We start from the raw sequence: 20,380 nt of genomic DNA, 5'->3' as shown, positions 1-20,380 counted from the left end.
TGCTATACTGAGAACTAGCGATTCTGGCAACACGTAGTCACCAGGTCCTCATAGTCAGTGACTCTTTTGAGGAGACCGGAACCAGTGTACTGGGAACTTGTCAGCATAGTCAGTGAATCTTTGGAGTCCAAAGGAACTGGTGAACTGAGGGACTTGTCAGGATAGTCAGTGAATGTTTGGAGTCCTGAGGAACTGGTGAACTGAGGAACTTGCCAACAGTTCATCGGGTCAGTAGGGGGAGTCTTTGTAGTCACCGGATCTTTTGCATTGTCCCACATCGTCAGCTGTGCCGACATGGCCAGTGGGAAGTGTTTCGAGAGTTTTAGCATTTCAGCCATTTTCTAGTTATCATCATGAACATACTGCTGATAGAGTTTTGTGATAGGCTGCTTTGTGGACAGACCGCTTATCTAATATCCACTGGAGGGAGAGTTATAGCTGCTATGCCAGCTAATCAGCATGCATGTTTGCAAAGAGGAAGGAAGGAAGCTTTTAGACTAGGGATTCAGTACACTCAGTTCACCTCAAAGATTCATTCAAAAGGATTTGTTTGTTCACAAACTGCACATCACTATTATTCACACATGGACTCAATCTGACATTAGACGGACTTTGTACTAGGGAGCTGGTAGAGTGAAGCCCTAATGAAAGTTATGCATCAAATTAAAACTCCTGATCTGCTGATTTCAGGGAGCATAAACACATGTTATTTGGCCCTATACTTTTAGTGGAGCAGCTTGGAATATTATGCCTGTTTTCCATGTTCCTGCAGTGGTACAAAACTGCCGTAACTTTTCACCTGTGTGTGGCAAACACCTGCATCAGATGCCTTAAGTTGCCACTGCTTGACACTTATGAGGATTTCAGGGAGAGTATGGACTTTGCATTAGGTAACACACAGGGTTTTGGTAGAGAATAATGTGGGAAACTTATGTTTGTTTCAAGTGCCCTGTTGAGGATGTTTCAGATAGTATGTATGAACAGATGAGCTACTGTTTTTTTTTCTTTGAAAAAATCTTGCATTTGATACAAACTATTACAGTTTGAAAAAACATATATATACATATAACATATATATGTATATATGTATATATTTATTTTTATATTATATATATATATATATATGTTTGTGTGTGTATAACTTTTTTTTATAACCAATGCATTCATAGGCTGTATATATTTTTTTTCCTGTCAGATTCCTTTTTGATCAACTAAAACTTTGAATATATTTGACTAGTGATGAGTAGTTGGGAGGTTATTTTTATTTGTTTTTTTTCGGATATGAAGGCACATTGGTGCAACAAAAAAATCAAATGTTAGTTTTCATGTTAGCTGTTGTGAGGCAAATTAGCAAATGTTAGTTGTTGTGAGGTAACCTGTTTAGCACTTTGCATAAAAGCGCTATAGAAATGCAGCCGTTGACCATTTATCTGTTACAAAACAACCCACAGGGTTATAGCACTCGAGCAGCTTTGTTACCGTTAACTAAGAAAATTCACCAGGCCTAAAAATAATTGTATACCATGGTTACCATCATCAGTCAGTGGGTCTACTGTTACTCTAACTCTGTTCATAATGGTTTGATTTACAATAAAGTCATTTAGTGAAACAACAATATTATCAGTCTCTAACTGTAGAGGGGTGTCTTCATTGATTTCCAAGGTATCATTTCCTGCAAAAATGTCCTGAATTGCACCAGCTCCGGCACTGTTATGAACCCCTCTCTGCCACAGTTGAAGAGGTGTTTGTCCTCCCTGTGTAGATAATCCATGGTTGTTCCACTGATTTCAGAATTCTGCCGCTGCCCTTTGAACTCTTGGCAAGTAGATGTAGTGTAGACAGAACATATGGAGCTCATCTGTAGAATCCAGCATGCCCTCATTTTCCATGAAGGGGAAGAGGTTACTGAAGTGGAATGAGACAACTCTATTTAGCTTTGCCCACAGCCGTTCTATCCTCTGATTGTGGACACTGCATCCAGTAATGACACTGCATCTATTTAACCCCCTTCTCTCCAGCATATACCGGGCAACCCCTGTGTTCTCCATGCCATGGTCACAGCGTACTCTTAAGGGAAGGCCAAAGCTCTGTACACCAGTACAAAACAGTTCCAGTACACTTGATGCCCTGTTGTTTTTGAGGCATTGCAAGTATATGATGGTCCAACTAAAGCCATCAACGCATCCATGAAAGACCATTCTCCATCTCACCAGTTTATGGTTTCCATCTATATGCCTGTGGGAAGAAAAATTCACAACAATTACTACTGTATTTATCCCTGTGATACACTGGCAACCTGTCCAGGTTGTACCCTGAAATTTGGGTCTCCACAGAATGAATACTAATAATTTTAGTGATTTCCTGACCTGTCCATAAGCACCGCCCTTAGTCAAAACTATTTTTCATTTTTTTTCCATTTTTCCCTCTGCTTTGGCTCTCATGATAGCAAGGTCATGGGGATGTTTGTTCAATCTATGGTTCCGTTCAATAAATATGCTTTATGTAAAATGATATGGTGTGTTGTAAGCATTGCAGTTTTAGCAGGCTGTGAGCTTACAGCTGTGTGTGTTTTAGCGTGCAATCAAAACACATTGATTTGGCAAAACTAAATAAGAAACACAGGCTCAATTTGTTAGCGCCGGTGATCGGGACACAAACGCGGACCACAGGATGTTCCGGTTCCAGGCGATTAATAGAAAGGGACAGGCAGTTCGTAAATCCAGGGACAGGCAGGGTTCGAAACACAGAGAAGCAATCCGGGGGCAAATCCAAAATAGGGAGTCAGGGAGAACAGGGCCAGGAATCAGGCAGGTGAGAGGCAGCGATCAGATCCAAAACGGCAGGCAGGAATCGTGGTCAGGAAACAGGCAGGATCGGCAATGTAGCAACAACTTTCGAGAAAAAAGGGCGGGGACGAGACAGGTGAAACACACTGAAATGAACTATCAACAAGACAGAGACACGCAGGGAAGATATAGGGCTGGGGTAACGAGATGAAGGGAAGCAGGTGAGCAGGCAGGCAGGTGCAGGCAATGAGGAAATCAGGTGGGCGGGGACCAGGCGGGGAGCGGGGCGGAGAGGGAACACAAGGAAAACAAAAGCACAAGGACAGGGAAAACAAAAACACTGCGGCTTAAGGGGGCGGAGCCCTGACACAATTCCCCTAAAACATAATAACAGTGGTTCCAACAATTTCCAAGTCATTATTGTTGATATTAAGGTTTTTTTGTGATAGAGACTTCTATACTGTATCCACTGTACTGTACTGATATAGGCTGCAAGAATAGAATATGTCTGTAAGGCAGTGGTAGAATGTAACTAAGTACTTTTACTCAAGTACTCAAGTACAATTTTGAGGTACTTGTACTTTACTGAGTACAGTATTTCTATTTTATGCTACATTATACTACTACTCCACTACATTTTGGAGACAAACATTGTACTTTTTACTCCACTACATTATTCTGACAGCTTTAATTACTTTTCAGATTCATATTAATACAAAATAAAGGTTCAAAAGTAATGGGACACTCATCTACTAAATGTTTCGTGGGCAGCTTCAATATTATGGACTAACATTGAGCTTGGCTCTTTAATGTCGTAGCCTTAAGAACAAAACGTGCAGCTGTCCACATACTTATGGTCGAGCCTATGCTACAAGTCTCAACTTTAATTTGAGTAGCTTTACATCAATATATGCAACATAGAAAGAACTGTGTGAGAGATATAGCCCTTTAGCACACAGTGATCAAAGTTTAGAGGTTCAAAAGTAATTGGACACTTGGTCACTAAATGTTTCTTGCACATCTGTATGTTGTTTCAAGATTAGTTTATTAGTTGAAATTGAATGTGCAGAAGCTCAGAGCCTGAAGAACAAAAAGATGTGTAACTGTCAAAATACTTATGATTGGGACTGTATAATATTATTCTGAAATGGGACATAATGAGCAGTTTTACTTTAGGTACTTTAGATATAACTAATTGGGGCGGCAGTGTAGCATAGTGGTTAAGGAGCAGGACTCATAACCAAAAAGTTGCCGGTTTGATCCCCGCTGGGTCACTGCTGCTGTACCCTTGGGCAAGGTACTTAACCTGCAGTTGCCTCAGTAAATATCCGGCTGTATAAATGGATAACATTGTAAAGAACTATAACGTATGTAAGTCGTGTTGGATAAAAGCGTCTGTCAAATGAATAAATGTAAATGTATAATTTGATGCTAATACCTCTGTACTTTTGCCTAAGTAACATTTTGAATACAGGACTTTTACTTGTAAGAGTTTCTACACTGTGGTAAGCACTTTTACTTAAGTAAAACATCTGAGTACTTCTTCCACCACTGCTGTAAGGATATACATTACTGCATTACCAGTGTGTGTATTTAAAGAACTAAACTTGATGTAATATTACAAAATACTCACCATAATTGATTGGGGGTTTGAACATTGTAAATTCTTCGGCGAATTTCACGGTGGCGACGGAAGGCCCGTCCAATTGGGTCAAGGTGTTGCAGGACACGTCTCACATGCCAGTGCTGTATTCTGATGTTGTGTGATCAAAGGCTTCCTAGTACATACCTTTCTCCTGCATTTGGGGTGGTTTGAAGGATCCCACTAACCATGTCAGTCAAGGCCTCATCAGACATTGCTGTATAGGTCAGTGGTCCAATCTGAAGTTGCTGTCTGTGCCTGTACAATGTCCTCCTGCTGATTCCAAAGCATACAGCTATTCTTTGCCTGCTCATTCCAAGGGACAAACAGTAGGGAATTTGTTCATGTAGTATATTGTACTGAGGGTGACCAGGATGACCAGTTCTGATTGTTGGCAGTACTCTTGAAGTAAACATATCCCTTTGTCTCATTTCCACTGATCTTGAGTTTTCATATGATTTTATGATGGAACAAAAACATGCATTCAGTACCTCCAGTACAACTAAACTTCCTTGTCTGTCACCCCCTTCTAACTGCTGGCTATTGAGAGAAACAAAGAAATTGTCCTTGCGTATCCATTAAGCTCACAGAATAATCTTTCCAAAATCATGCTGTCATGTCCCCTGCTGTCAGTTTCCCTTAGAATGTTCTGAACACACCTCATTGTATTAGTGAAAAAATAGTAATGTCCTCCTCATTACCATTTACTTCCACAAACAACTGACCTTGAAAAAGAAGGTAAATAAGTAGAAATATCATGGCTATCTCGCTGCCACTCTAACAAAGCTGTAAAGTCATCCTTAAAAGTGCTGCTGCTTGATTTAAATGTTCCTTGTAGCTCCAATTTAGCTAGCAGTGCTCTGAGCGGGTGCAGGCTTTGTTTTCAAGGCTGTAAGCCCATCAGGGAATGAGAATTTAAACTGTCTTCCTGTTTGATCAAACTAACTTCCTTTTTAATTATACTCTCTCACACACAGTACCATCCCCTCTCACATAAACCATCATAATTTCTTAAACACACAATCATAGTCACTCTCTAAGATTATCCTACTCTTTCAAACACACCACTATTTTGTTCTAGCATACACTATCATTCCTTCTCAGACATTTTGTCTTCATCCTGTCTCATGCACACATCATTATACTAATTCACATGCCCGACTATTGTCTCTCACTCCCACTATCATTCTTTCTCACACACACTACTATACTCTCTCACAAACACTACAATTTTCTCACGCAAACAATATCATTCTTTCTCATTCACAGCACTGTTCCATCTTGCATACACTACTATAAAGAGTATTATGGAGTATGCATGAGAGTATGATAGTGTCTGTAAGTGAGGATGATAGTATTTCTAAGAAAGTACAGTTGTGTGAGTAAGTAATTATGATTTATGTCCCAGAGAAAGTGTGTGTGAGAGAGTATAATTGTGCATGTAAGAAGGTATAGTAGTGTTTGTGTAAGAGTATAGTGGTGTACGTATGAGAGTATGATAGTAAGTGAAAGAGAGTATGATTGTGCATGTAAGAGGGTATAGTAGTGTTTGTGTGAGAGTATAGTGGTGTACGTTTGAGAGTATGATAGTAAGTGAAAGAGAGTATGATTGTGCATGTAAGAGGGTATAATAGTGTTTGTGTGAGAGTATAGTGGTGTACGTATGAGAGTATGAAATCAAATGTGTCCAATATGTCTTGGCAGCTTGCAGTAAGCCATGTCACTCTCTCCTCCTACAGACAACTGTGCCATTTTAATTTGATTTTGCAGAGAGAAGCCCCTCTCTGCTGGCACACTTGACATAGGCAGAACACAGGCAATTTTAGCCAGATGCTCTTAACCAGACTTAGAGCCACTTAGATAGGTTATTACTCTTATATATTATCCATTGACACAGCTGGATATTTACTGAGGAAATTGCGGGTTAAGTTCCTTTCCCAAAAGTCCAGCAGCCGGGCCCCAGCGGGGGATTGAAACAACAACTGCGCGGTTATGAGCCCTGCTCCTTACCGCTACGCTACACTGCCGCCCCGGGTGTGCCACTTGCATGCAACTTATTGGGAATTTTTTATGCTCTTTTGCCTCTCTGCAGCCAAATTTTGGATTAGTCAATTTGATATGTCACGTTAGTCTTACCACAAGCACTGCAGGCAGGAGAGCTGGAATGTAGCAAACGTAATCCCACAATGCACTCACATAATTACGACTATTACTATTGTAAGCCGCCCAGTGCTACACAGTGAGTTTAGGGCTGAGTGGAGGATGGGCTTCACTGATGTCATCCAAGTAACCTGCAGGTGCCTGATAGGTCACCTGAGAGTTAAAGGAATAACCCCTGCCAATGTGCCCAGCACTACCCCTGGTGGAATGAAACCAGCTATTTCCGTCGCTGTGAGCTTCCTGGTTGTCATTGGCTGAAGACACAGCTGGGGTTGAACCCAGGCCACAGAGCTCAGCCTGCAAAATATACAATAACTTGAAATGGATATGTTAATCAAATCGCCAGTGTCTCTTTGAAGAAATGAGAAAGCAATTTCATGTCACAACATGAAAATGAAGACATTTTGGTTGGCTTAGTGAAAAACTGCAGCGGTGGTCCTGCGTTGAGTTCCAGTGTTTCTCACAGAAGAAAACGGCATCGCACACACGCTGTAGCTTTAATCAAACAGCAACCCAGCAAAAGTGCTCTTGAACAGAACGAGGTGACAGTTCAAACCTTGGTTTTTACCTCATGATCATGTGACGACCTCACATCTGAGAGAAACACTAATTGTGTCTCCACGTGGGAGGCCTCACAGAGGGGGGGGGGGTTCTCCCCCCCCCCAGGCAGGCCGTGTCACGCCACAGAGTGACAGTCACAGAGGAGGGCCGCTGAAGGTGTATTGACCAGCAGAGGTGTGAGCAGCTGGGAGGGCCTGTCACCCGCTCTCCGCTATGTTAAACGTGTTTGTCCTACACAGCTCCAGGCTCTGGCTGCTGCTTATCACTGCATGGCAAGGACAAAACATCAGCCTCTACAGGGAACACAGACATTTTAGAGTTTAATTAAAATGGGAAAAATCAGTTGGGTTAAATTAATTCACCAGAGAAGTCCTCCAACTCTTCTCCAGTGAAGAGTTGAAGTACTTCTGTGTTTTGCATGCTATACATACAGCTCTGATTTATCATCAGAAAATGTGCATATGGTAGTTAACAAAATGCACCAAATGTATTAATATTAGCCTAAATCAATATTATTCATGGATAGGTTAGGTGAAATGGTGTACTTCCTGTTACAAAGATGTTTGAGCATCTGCATGAGACTTCACATTTCTGGTCAGATTCTGATTCTGATCTGTGGCTAATCTTATGATGCTCGGGTCAAGGTGACAGTGTCTTTCAGGTCTCCACTTGTTTTTACAGTAGCAGGAGAGTAGTTCATACTTTAGTTCCACTTGAATTAAAGCAGTAGGCTTCATTTGCTACTGTTTATTTTACAGCATGACTCATCTCCTGTTGCTCGAATCCAATCCAGGTTTTTTGAGAAGATGTTATTGAGATTGTGTTCATTCATTTCTTTGCAGAGGGTCATGCTGTTCTTACCGAGAATACGCAACATCAAGGGGACGAATGTATGGGCAAGTCCTCTGCCTCTGAGAGATTTCTAAAGATGGAATTTCCTCAGGAACTTGCAGTTTGGCACACCAAAATTCCCTGAAGAACAGGTATTTCTGGAGCATTTTGAACTGCTCCTTGTTCTGGTCCAATTATTTAAAGGATCTCCTACACCCAAAACTGCAGGCAGATGATCTAAAGCTTGGTATTTTCTGTGTTGTGTAGTATCACCCAGTGTTTCTCAACACTACTCCTGGTGGCCCACTGTCCTGCATATCTTCTGATTTAATCAAGCAGCAAGGATAGATAGAAAATATGCAGGACAGTGGGCCGCCAGGAGAGGTTTGAGAAACTCTGGTATCACCCACCCTGGTGACAGGCAGTGTGGTGCTAGTTCTGAGCCAGCGAGGAGCTGAAGATCTCCTGTGCCACCTGCTGGCTGACTGTGATGCTAGCAATGCACCAACAACTGGTATTCCCCCTTCCTCTGAAGGCCTGGGGTTTTTACAGATGTGCTTTTCCTGTGTACCAGGGTTGTTGAATTCTGCGTATAAATTTGGAAAGCCCAATGACTTTCAAATGTTGATCTGTACCATAGAAATGCAACTCACTGACACAACCCCCTCTAACAAACAAGGAGAGAGCAGACAAATACACACTCTCTTCTTTTAACACCAGAGTCCCCATGTCAAGTTTGCACAAGCATGAAGACATTTCATGCACATGTCTACACAGGCAGACTCTGGGCACCCTATTGACCAATGGGGGGTCTTTTGTGTGTGATGAGGTTCAAACCCTGGCTGCCCTACCAAGGCCTACCCTGCTGGATTTAAGCAGCATGTTCCATTGCACGGTACAATTCAGCTTGCGTTCAAAACAAAGGCATTTACCACTGAGCTACTTGGAGCCGGATCAGTGAGGTTTTGACAACCCCCCTTCTGCAGGACTTGCTGATGGAAGGTGGCTCCAGAGATGCCTATAGCCCCCTGTTCCACTTGCTGGTACTTCCAGGAAAGGCACACAGACACAGACCGTTGGAGTAACACAGAGACACAGACTGCTGGAGTGGCACAGAGACACAGACTGCTGGAGTGGCACAGAGACACAGACTGCTGGAGTGGCACAGAGACACAGACTGCTGGAGTAACACAGAGACACAGACTGCTGGAGTGGCACAGAGACACAGACTGCTGGACTGGCACAGAAACACAGACCCACACAAGGCCGAGATGAGCCTGGTGCAGACACTGCAGCTTTGGACCAGACTGCCCCACTTGCATCATGAGTCAATGTACCTCCAGCTCTGTGCTTATATTTCACACAGGGTGCCAAGCTCACTGGCCTCTCCACTAGATAGGCCTCTGGGCAAGAGCCAGAAAAGGCAGAGAAGGGTGAAATATACACATTCTGACTGGACCTTGGCCCAGCAAGATCACCCTGTCACGGGCAGGTAACCACGAATATCTCATTTATGACATAAGAGGCCAAACTGTAGCCTGATACTTTCCAGACTGAGCAGAAAGTACCCTATGCTATGTATGTGTCTGGAGGGCAGGCTGTCTTAGACCACCTTCACTGTAACCCAGACATAGTTATGGTAAATTATTCAGCCCACATAGACAATAACCACTGTATACCATAAAGCATACTGCTTAGGTGGTCTGGTTTGGTGATCACTTTATTGGCATTTAGCAGATGCTCTTATCCAGTGTGACTTACATAGGTTACATTTGGGTTTTTTACATGTTACCCATTTTACAGCTGGATATTTACTGAAGTGATTCAGTACCTTGCCTAAGGATACAGGAGCAGTGTCCCTGCAGGGAATCCAAACGGCAACCTATCGATTATGAGCCCTACTCCTTACCACTATGCTACACTGCAGCTTTAATTCAGCATGTTAGACTGCTCGTCCACATTAGTGTCAAGACTATGCTTGTTTTTTATTAAGTGTTACATTAAGCTTACCTCTCCACAACAACATCTGTAATCATATATAAGCACCAAAGTGAGATGAATGCAAAACATCCAATACACCTGCATGTAGCCAACAGCTATTATTCACACTACAAGTCCCACAGTGCACCACAGTGGAGCTCATCGTCAGTGACTCACCGACCAAGCGACTCACAGACGTCTCACAACATGACAAAGGATGGCAGGATGAAGGGACCCGAGGGGCCCAGTCCACCAATGCTCCATCACTGCACACTCACTGCCATTGCAGCCAAATGACTGAGCTGTGACTTGAACCCCAGTCTAGGTTGTTGGGCTTAGCCTGCATGACCAATTACAAGCCTTCACACACCTCAGCATTTCAGCATACAGTTACAGGTCAGAGAACCTGTTCTTTGTTTAATGACATACACATTTGTAGGACTGAAATAAGAATGGGAAAGGATTGCATATTTATTCAGATTGTGATTGTTCATTATGCTCTTAATGAACCCACTCTCTGGCTACGGTGATTTCTTTGCTGATTGGAAAATTGTTTGGTTTCCAATGGAGCTCAAGTTTACAGCAAAAGCAGTTCTCAAATCCTAACCCCTTGTATTAGAAGGTATGTTTTCTTTTTTAAGAGTGACCAAATTTGAAATTTGAAAGTTGAACATGTATACAGCTCAGCCATCTTAGTGCAGGTCTTCTCAACAGTGTAAAATGTATAGCTATAGCTTTTACTTTTGACCAGTAGAGGGTACTAACGTTTTAATGGTCATGATAAACCGTGGACTCCAACTGGCTGCCTACGAGTGTGGTACAGGGCCGGCTACCTAATACGTTTTTACGCTCCTCATGAACTGACTCTGCGCTACACCATCTTGGCGTTTCGCTCATACTTGCTCATCCGCTCTGGTGCTGTTGAATTCAGTTCCGCAGTGTTAGCATTGTTCAACACTATCCACCGTCTTTTAGACTTGGGGTTTTGTTATTTTATCAGAAGGGCTTGCAGGTGTGACTAGGATATAGTTAAGAGTTCCTAATTTCATTTCATATGATTACATAGCGGACAACAAAAGCTTACCTTCCTGTTATGATAAAAGTATAATTAATAATAAATAATGTGTACCGGTAGCACCATTTGGATGGCTATGTGTGATATTTTTATAGGCTACCCAAAAGTACAATAGCTATGTTTGCCTTCGTCTCCTCCGTGCCGCATTATGTGCCCGTACCACCGAAAGGTAAGACATTGAAAAGAAAAAACCTGAAAATACGTAAACTCGCGAATACTTTTCGTGAACTCAATACTTTTCATTCGTGATAACGCTAATGGCGTCTAACTGCAAAAAAATACCACGAAAAAATCTGGACGTTTGTAAACTCACAGTTATTTCACTCGACAATGTAACATGCTACAAATGTAATGATTAATGGTCGCATACTGGGTACTACACTGAAAAATAGCATACAGTATATACTTTTGTAATACGCAGTATGCAGTAGGCGGTTTCCAATACAGCCACTGCGATTTCTGCAGCGTACTTTTTGCGTCATGTCCTGTCTCCTGCATACTCTACCCAGGCGCCGCCCCTCACCTAAACCAGACGGAATATTTCCAATAGGTGAGAACGCGTCTGACACGGACAGTCTACTGTTATGTGCTACATGTGTGAAAGAGAAACTATCCAGACATTGTCCGGAGTTCATATGCGAAAACAGCTTATGAGTGTAACCTTCTCCGCCTCTCTGCTTCCCCTCTTCCTCCAACACAAAGGTGCCTTTGTTTTTTAAATCACACCTTTGTGTACGCCCTTGTGTGACTCTGCCACAGAAGCAGAGTAAAAGAATTGCTGTCTCTCTGTGAAGACTTGACACGACCTCAGAATGCTTTGTAACTGCTCACCGTATGGATCAGTTAAAACCCTAACCAGATTTATTTGGCTACTAATAGCATATTGAGAGTCCTCAATGTTGTTGTGTATATAGTTCACCTTGTGTCTTAAATTCTTTTTTTCATCTCAAGGCTTTGTAAATAGTTGTATTTCATGTATTTTTTGTTATCTTTTCTTCTGTTTCTTGTCATGAATTTCAGCCACATGAATTAAGGCATGTATTGTATGTATCTCATTAATTTATGTCATTTTTCTGTGAAAATAAACTGATGTGTACCGAATTGCCATATGACGATGTCTACAGTAAAACATCGCCATGGACGACGACGGGGGGTGTGTAGCGGTTAGGGTTATTTGTTTTTCAGTTGAATTATATTTTAGGTTCAAGAAAATCCACTGTTAAAAAGATAAGGGTTTTTTTACCCTTTCGATTGTACGGTCGCACCGGTGTGATTTGTCCTTTAGCGCGTATGCTAAAACCGGTGCGATTTCAACACGAGATTGAAAAAAATTCTGGTGAATTTTATCTTTGAAGAAACAGCGATTTAACTTTAAAAATATAGCAAATGCTAACTGAAAATTATGACAAGCTTAATAACGCTAATGAAAATGTCAGGAGTTCCTCCTGACATGATCGCGCTGTCCTCCCTGGGAGAGCGAGGGGGCTCAGGATTGAATAATTAGCTAATGACGGTGTTCGCTGCCTGGTGTGTGCTCCGCACCTGTTGCCTGTCTGTAGTGATTTCGCCAGGACTATTTAGGCAGGTGAGTGGGAGTAGCACCAGAGAGACGCTGACGGAGGTTGTCACACGGGGTTTTAGTGTGACCCAGAAAAAACCCGCTCTGGGTCCCCCGCAGCGGCAGCACTCCCCCCGGTGGTGAAATTGAGCAGTCCTCTCTCTCCCGGTGTCCAGGTGGGCGGGGACGCCAGATCACGGGTGTTTGCAGTGAGGCTAAGTGTGTGTGGGGATTCCTTTTTTCTTTTTTTGGTGTGTGCGGTTGGGTAGCGTTCCCGCCTGTTTGTAGCCGGGGAGGGCAGACAGGGGTGGACAGAAGGATAGGGGGATTGGGCTTCGCTGGGAGAAAAAACAATTTTATGAATTGTTTTGTTAAATTTGTGTTAATTAAAAAAAAACGAATAAAGAGTTGCTATCCTACTCACCTTGTCCTGGCATTCTTGTTGCGGGCGGATCCCTAGGAGGGCGAACTGGTTGGGCATTGTGTCAGGTATAGCAGAGAACGGGAGAGTTCACTCTGTAGGTAAGCTTTAATCAGTTTTGCGATACAAATAAAGACTCGCCCCCTGATTTACTGAGGTAGGTGCAAACCAGGTAGATTTAGAAATAATGTTTGTTTGCGCCTAAATTAAAACATGCCTTCACTGGGCGGTATAGTGTCATTAAATAGCTGATTTTCCTTTAAATCAGGCGCAAGGAGCTAATATAATATTTAGAATAAAGCCATCCTGTTTTTGTTATTCCTTGTCTTATTTTTCTGTCCATGTTTAAAATATGTGATAAAGTTCATCATGACTTTCACCCACGTAAGTTATTCTCTGTCTGTCTTGTTTAACACTATGAAACATAAGTCCATTAAAGAGAAAATGATTCCTCAAGTTGTTGCTGTATAATAAATCAGCGCTGATCTATTTTTGTATTTTGAAAGTAAGGGAAACTCCACCACAGTCGGTGCACTTCCCACATCTCAACTGCTCATCCTCCATCCCCAGCACACACTATGGACATGCTAATTTGACTGGCCACATCTTTTGTTTTGCTTAATGGCCCTCTTCTGCTGCTGTTGCTGCTTCTGCTCTCTGCTTCAGCAGACACAGAGAAGTCAGTTTCAAGTTTTAAAATGATCCGAGTCATGAAAAGCATGTTAAATGAAAGCACATAGAGGATACTATGAAACACATACGTCTATTAAAGAGAAAACGATTCCCCAAGTTGTTGCTGTATAATAAATCATTGCTGATAGAATAGAATAGTCTTTATTGTTATTATATTATTATACTTATATTATTATACATTGCTTAATGGCCCTCTTCTGCTGCTTCTGCTGTCTGCTTCAGCAGGGAGCAGTAAGGTTCTGAACTTTTCAAGGGCCTGTAAAGTTTTTTTAATATACCAGAGGAACACAGAATTTTTTAGGTTACCAGGGAACCAGAGGCATTTTTAAATGAAAACAGGGTTCATTTTCACTTCATACCTTATGTTCTCAAATCAGGCTACCACATAGATTTCAGCCAGAGGCAGTTTCAAAGCCCAGGGAAGTGTACGTGTAGACTACTGAAAGTCCTGAAAAGCTTGCTGCTCTTTAATACAGTAGCTATCTGGATTTGGGTTAGATGGGGTCTGGGGTTGTTTGTGGCCATTGGGATGTATTTAGCTGACCTTATTCTAGTTCTGTGTGTTTTTTCAATTTTATAATTCATAATTAATTATATTTTTCAATGTTAGAGCCACATCTCTGGTTTGACCACCAGAATATATGAGGAGGGTTGCCAGATGCATGGTGGTTGGATCCCAGTATCCCTATCCATGCACATAGGCTGAGCTTCAGTGTCAGTTCCAAAGGGCAGCAAGTTTATGGGATGGAATGTGAGAGGGGAACTCCACCAGTCAACAGCTTGACCCGAAATTTCTTCCCAAAAACTTTTTCGCATATCTTGGCGTAACTCGCCGAGGCCCAACATGATGACAATAAAAGTTTTGTATGTAGGAGTTTCATATTTTGGGTCAACCCTAAATATTCACCACTGGTGGTGTGTAATTCATATGGTGCTATATGGTAATTAGCCGAACGGTGCGTTTTGGAGCGTTGAACCTTGGTTTTTCAGGTCACAGAGGCCGAGACGAGTGCAACGACACCAAGGTCACCTGGGTGGCGCCTATAATCACACGGAACCAACGCAGTCCAACATGGATCAATTCAGGTCCGACTAAAGAATTTTTCGTTTCTGGGTAGAAATCCTGCAAAACATGCTGTGCTAGCCTCCCCTGAGTAAACTGACACCTCTTTTGGCCAAATCGGTGCGACGGTTGATTTTTTAGCATTTTTACATGTTTTTGAGGATTGACCCGAGGATTGACCCGATTTTTTGCACCAGAGTTGGTGATAAACCTGGGTTATTTCATAGTGCCACGTGGGCCATTCCACATTGCCAAAACTGGCAGAAATACCACATGATATGCCAAAAAAAGAGTTAATACAAGGCTTCTGGGGTGCATTAGACACATTTTTATGCAATTTGTAAGGCCAGGGGTCAAAGGTCATGCTGGTTTGAGCGTCCTGCAAATCAATAAAAACTGCCATACCATTGCAACGTTTTTTTCTAAAACTAAATGGACAACTAACATGTCTTTATGCTCACTGAATTCAGCATATCAAGGGCTTGAATTTGGTGTATAGCATTCCTGTGCTGCTTTTAATTTGACCTGCAGGGCGGCGTTAAATCTGTAGCACTATTTTAGGCTTTTTTCACAAAATTGAAAAATGCCATAATTTGACTGCAGACAACTCCAAAAGTGTACTAGATAGCACACTCTGGTCACTGGTGAAAAGACACAGCTGAGAGGATTGTTTTCATGTGCACTTTGTTTTTGTGAAATTACATTTGGGGGATACACAGAGGTCAAAAGTTACGGCAGTTTTGTACCACTGCAGGACCATGGAAAACAGACATAATATTTCAAGCTGCTCCACTAAAAGTATAGGGCCAAATAACATGTGTTTATGCTCCCTGAAATCAGCAGATCAGGAGCTTTAATTTGATGCATAACTTTCATTAGGGCTTCACTCTACCAGCTCCCGAGTAGAAGGTCCGTCTAATGTCAGATTGAGTCCATGTGTAAATAACAGTGATGTGCAGTTTGTGAACGAACAAATGCTTTTGAACGAATCTTTGAGGTGAACTGAGTGTAGTGAATCCCTAGTCTAAAAGCTGCCTTCCTTCCTCTTTGCAAACATGCATGCTGATTAGCTGGCATAGCAGCTATAACTCTCCCTCCAGTGGATATTAGATAAGCGGTCTGTCCACGAAGCAGCCTATCACAAAACTGTATCAGCAGTACGTTCATGATGACAACTACCATAGTCAATTGCATTCCTGGAGCCAGAGCTTTCGACATAGAAGCCAATTAGAAAGTGCTGGCTAAAGCTAAAGGTAAAAGAAAAGCTAAATACTCTAAAATTGTTATTCACGTCGGCACTAACGATGTCCACATGAGACAATCGGAAGTAACAAGATAATTGGCACAAGGTTTGGGGGAGGCCTGGTCTTTTATGAGATGGCATCCACCCCTCGAGGGAGGCTGCAGCTATCATCTCTAGAAACATCGATCATAGTCTGAATTCCTCAAAACCTTGACTTATCAAGGCCAAGGCCAGGCAGCAGACTTTCTGTACTACACAGATGTCTGCTTTTTCCCTGGAGCCACCACTTAAAGTCAATCCCATAGAGACAGTGTCTGTTCCACGACCCTCGGTCCCAAACTTCTTAAAACCATCCAGTGGAGGCATTTGTGCTGATAATTTGATAGAAATTAAGTTTGACAAACCTGAAAGTAGTGCCTGTAGACAAATGGTCCTTAAGATTGTGTTAATAAATATCAGATTGCTACAACCTAAAGCTATATTAATAAACAAATTGATTACTGATCACCAATTTGATATCTTATACCTGACTGAAGCATGGCTTAAACCTAATTGTGGCCGAACACTATGAAAGTAATATATAATAAGACACCACACCAAACTACGCCACCTAAGGACTTACACCTTAAGATTTGTAACCATCAATTCGAGTGGAGAGGCTCCCCAGCACGCAGACAAGTTGTATGAGAATGAGACAGAGACGTGTATTCCAGTTGACTGGGCAATTTCATTAAATAAATGACAAGAATTCATGAAGAAGAATATGTCATTAGTAACAAGCCTTTATTATAAAAATAGATCCTATAGATAAAAACACTTTAGCTAAGGACAGGGAAAAGAATGGAAATCGCAAGACCGGGGTACCGGCTGTCATAAATAAAAAACAAGCCAATGCACTAGAATGTAAATATGGGCCAATGAATACAGTTACCTGGAAGGGTGGAGGCCAGCTCATCAAACTCACTCCAAGTGTCCCAGTACCTAGGATTACACACCACAAACACACACACAGCAAGCCGTAGTATAGTGTGAAGGTGCTTGTAAATATTACGCCTAGTTCACCTCATGCAGTGCAGGGAGAAGGGAACCACCATCCAGTAACCCAAACACCAACGCACTGCTAACTGTCTCCTGCTGGTAAAAGCGAGAAAGTAAGAAATTATGAGGAAATCCTATGGAGCTGAATATTTAAGCAAGGTGACAAGCCAGTACCCGGAAGCTGAGAGCCAGGCGGAAAAGAGCTCCCCAAATACAGCTGGCAGCAGCTAAAGCATTGCCCAATCAACACCTCTATTAACAATAACCTAAACATTAACTAAACAACTGAAATACAACAAACAAAAATACAATAGCGAGGAAAAAAAAGTAAACGAGCACAAAACTTATAATCAGGCAAAACAGCAATGGCAGACACCTGTGAATACGAGCACACGGTTAACGTAAGATAGCCACAATCTTAATTATGGGGCTAATAATTAAGCCATATATTCAGTTTTACCGGGGGTTAATGGCCAACGCATCATACCTCCGTTCCAGCATTCAAGTAGGCACGCACTAACCCGTAGCCCTCGTACGCTGCATCAATCTATAAAAGTAATTTATAGTTTAAAAAACGAGCGTACGCAATCGACATATTTAAACAAGGAAAAGACTTTAAATACCGTTGTCACCGTTTTTGATGCATGCCTAAGAAGCCGAGCATGGAAGGGGGGAGAACTGGTAACTGTTTGGGGATTCAATACACCATGAATATTATTTCAAAGAAATGTTAAACTAAACTGAAACATCAAATAAGACCAACCTTTCTGCAGTCCCTGTCTATTCCCGCAGATAGAGAGTGGAGTGGAGTGAACGTATCCCGAATAAGCCGAGTCTTCCTTGTTTTAACCTCGCAGACGCTAGGTTAATTGCGGGAACAGAAACAGCTGTAAGAAGGGGGGACTTGCGCTTCCGGTAAACTACGGTGGCCAAAGAGAGACACTTGTCCAAGAAGTGCTGCCACTAGCTGGTTACATAATGACTTTGTTGCTCTCAATGAATCAACTCCTCCCAGTTACTGTAATCACCAGGTCCCTCGACCTACTGGTAGAGGTGGCGGCGTTGCTGCTGTACACAGCTCCAAACTCTGTGCCACCCTTAAACCTGGCTATAACTTCCATTCATTTGAACTGTTAGTACTTAGCTTTGCACATCCTGACAAGACTGCATTTCAGCTATTTTCCCTTGTAATAGTTTACAGGCCACCTGGCCCTTACAGTGTTTTCTTATCGGAATTTGCCAACTTTTTATCTGACCTGGTTGCCAATACAGAAAAAGCTGTGATAGCAGGCGACTTTAATGTGCATATGGATAATGAACATGACCCGTTCAGAACAGCATTTTTGTCCATCATCGAACCCATTGGACTCTATCAAGCTGTGGATAAACCCACACTTTACCGCAACCATACTCTAGATTTGGTCCTCACACATGGAGCAGATATTAACCAGGTAGAAATTATGCCACACAATCCTGTGTTATCCGACCACTATCTCATCTCTTTCAATTTACCATTAACGTGCTTCACATACTCGGAGCCTAGATTTTCTTCTAGGCGCATGTTTTGCTCTCTTACAGCAAGTGCCTTTATTGACGAGCTCCCTACATCATACTACCTGCACAATGAAATCTCCTCTAGTTTATGTTGAAACCCTAGCTCAACTGAAATTAACCTACTCGAGGACAGTATTGACTCTACTTTGCGTAAAACTCTGGATGCCGTTGCTCCCCTCAAAAGGAAGAAAATCACAGACAAGAAGCTAGCACCTTGGTATAACGACCATACTCGTGCTCTCAAACAAGCTAGGCGAAAACTCGAAAGAAAATGGTGCTCCACCAAATTACAGGTCTTTCTCCTGGCGTGGAAGGAAAGTCTCCTAACCTACAAGCATGCCCTCACAGCTACCAGATCCAAATATTTCTCTACCCTTATTGAGAAAAATAAGGACAATCCTAGGTACCTGTTTAGCACTATTGCCAGATTAACCAAGAGTCCTGCATCAGTTAACCCTACCATACCAGCAATTTATAGTAGCAATGATTTCATGAGCTTCTTTGATAGTAAAATCCTAAAGATAAGAGACACAATACAAAAATTCTCATCGACTTCTGCCTCCTGCCTGGCCAGTCCCGTTCCAGATTATGTAGGTATGTCTATTAGGCTCACCTCACGCTTTGACTCTTTTATACCCATTGAATTTAGCGACTTTTCTTCTTTTATCAATTCATCTAATAATTCTACCAGCCAACTTGACCCCATACCAACTGGCTTCCTAAAACAGCTACTGCCTGCAATTGGCACACTGCTATTAAATCTTATCAACGCCTCCCTTACGTCTGGACACGTACCTCAGCCCTTCAAAGTAGCAGTTATCAAGCCTATTCCGAAAAAGCCCAATCTTGATCCCAATGACCTGTCAAATTGTAGGCCCATCTAGAACCTTCCATTCCTCTCAAAAATTCTGGAAAAAGCAGAATCAAAGCAACTCTGTGCCTTTTTACACTCTAACAACATTTTGGAAGTTTTTCAGTCTGGATTTAGGCCTCACCACAGTACGGAAACCTGGACCTTGATGGTGACTCCCTTGCCCCGAGTGCAGCCATCAAAGACCTTGGTGTTGTTATTGATCCTGAGCTCTCTTTTGAAACCCACATAACTAACACCTCTAGGACTGCCTTCTTCCATCTGAGAAATATAGCTAAAATCAGGGAAATCGTATCAATTAACGACGCTGAAAAATTAATCCATGCCTTTGTAACATCCAGATTAGACTACTGTAATGCCCTCTTGTCAGGATGTGCAAACGTCTCATTAAAACCCCTTCAGCTGGTGCAAAATGCAGCTGCTCGAATCTTAACTAAAACTAAATGCTTTGAGCACATTATCCCAGTTCTGGCTTCTCTCCATTGGCTACCTATTAAATACCGGATCATTTTTAAAATATCCTTACTCACATCTAAGGCTTTAAATGGGCTTGCCCCTCCCTATCTTAAGGACCTTCTTCACCCATATCGTCCGCAGAGAGCCCTTCACTCCCAAAATGCTGGGTTTCTCATCATTCCAAGAGTGGGCAAAACTACTGTAGGCGGTAGAGCCTTTTCTTATCAAGCCCCTCTCCTGTGGAACAGCTTACCCACTGAGATTCGGGGAACAGACTCTCTCTCCACCTTTAAGTCTAGGCTCAAAACATATCTATATAGTAAATCCTTCAGCTGAGGGACATGGCCTGGTGCTGGTGTGCTTCATAGAGTCTCTGGTGGACTAAGTGGTCATTGCTTTCATGGACTCTGTGCCATGATCTGGTGTTGACTGTCTTAGGGTCGCCCTC

This window comes from Megalops cyprinoides, chromosome 25 (genome assembly GCF_013368585.1).
Source record: "Megalops cyprinoides isolate fMegCyp1 chromosome 25, fMegCyp1.pri, whole genome shotgun sequence".
Lineage (NCBI taxonomy): Eukaryota > Metazoa > Chordata > Actinopteri > Elopiformes > Megalopidae > Megalops > Megalops cyprinoides.
The sequence above is the reverse complement of the archived record's forward strand: the minus strand, read 5'-3'. Positions refer to the sequence as shown.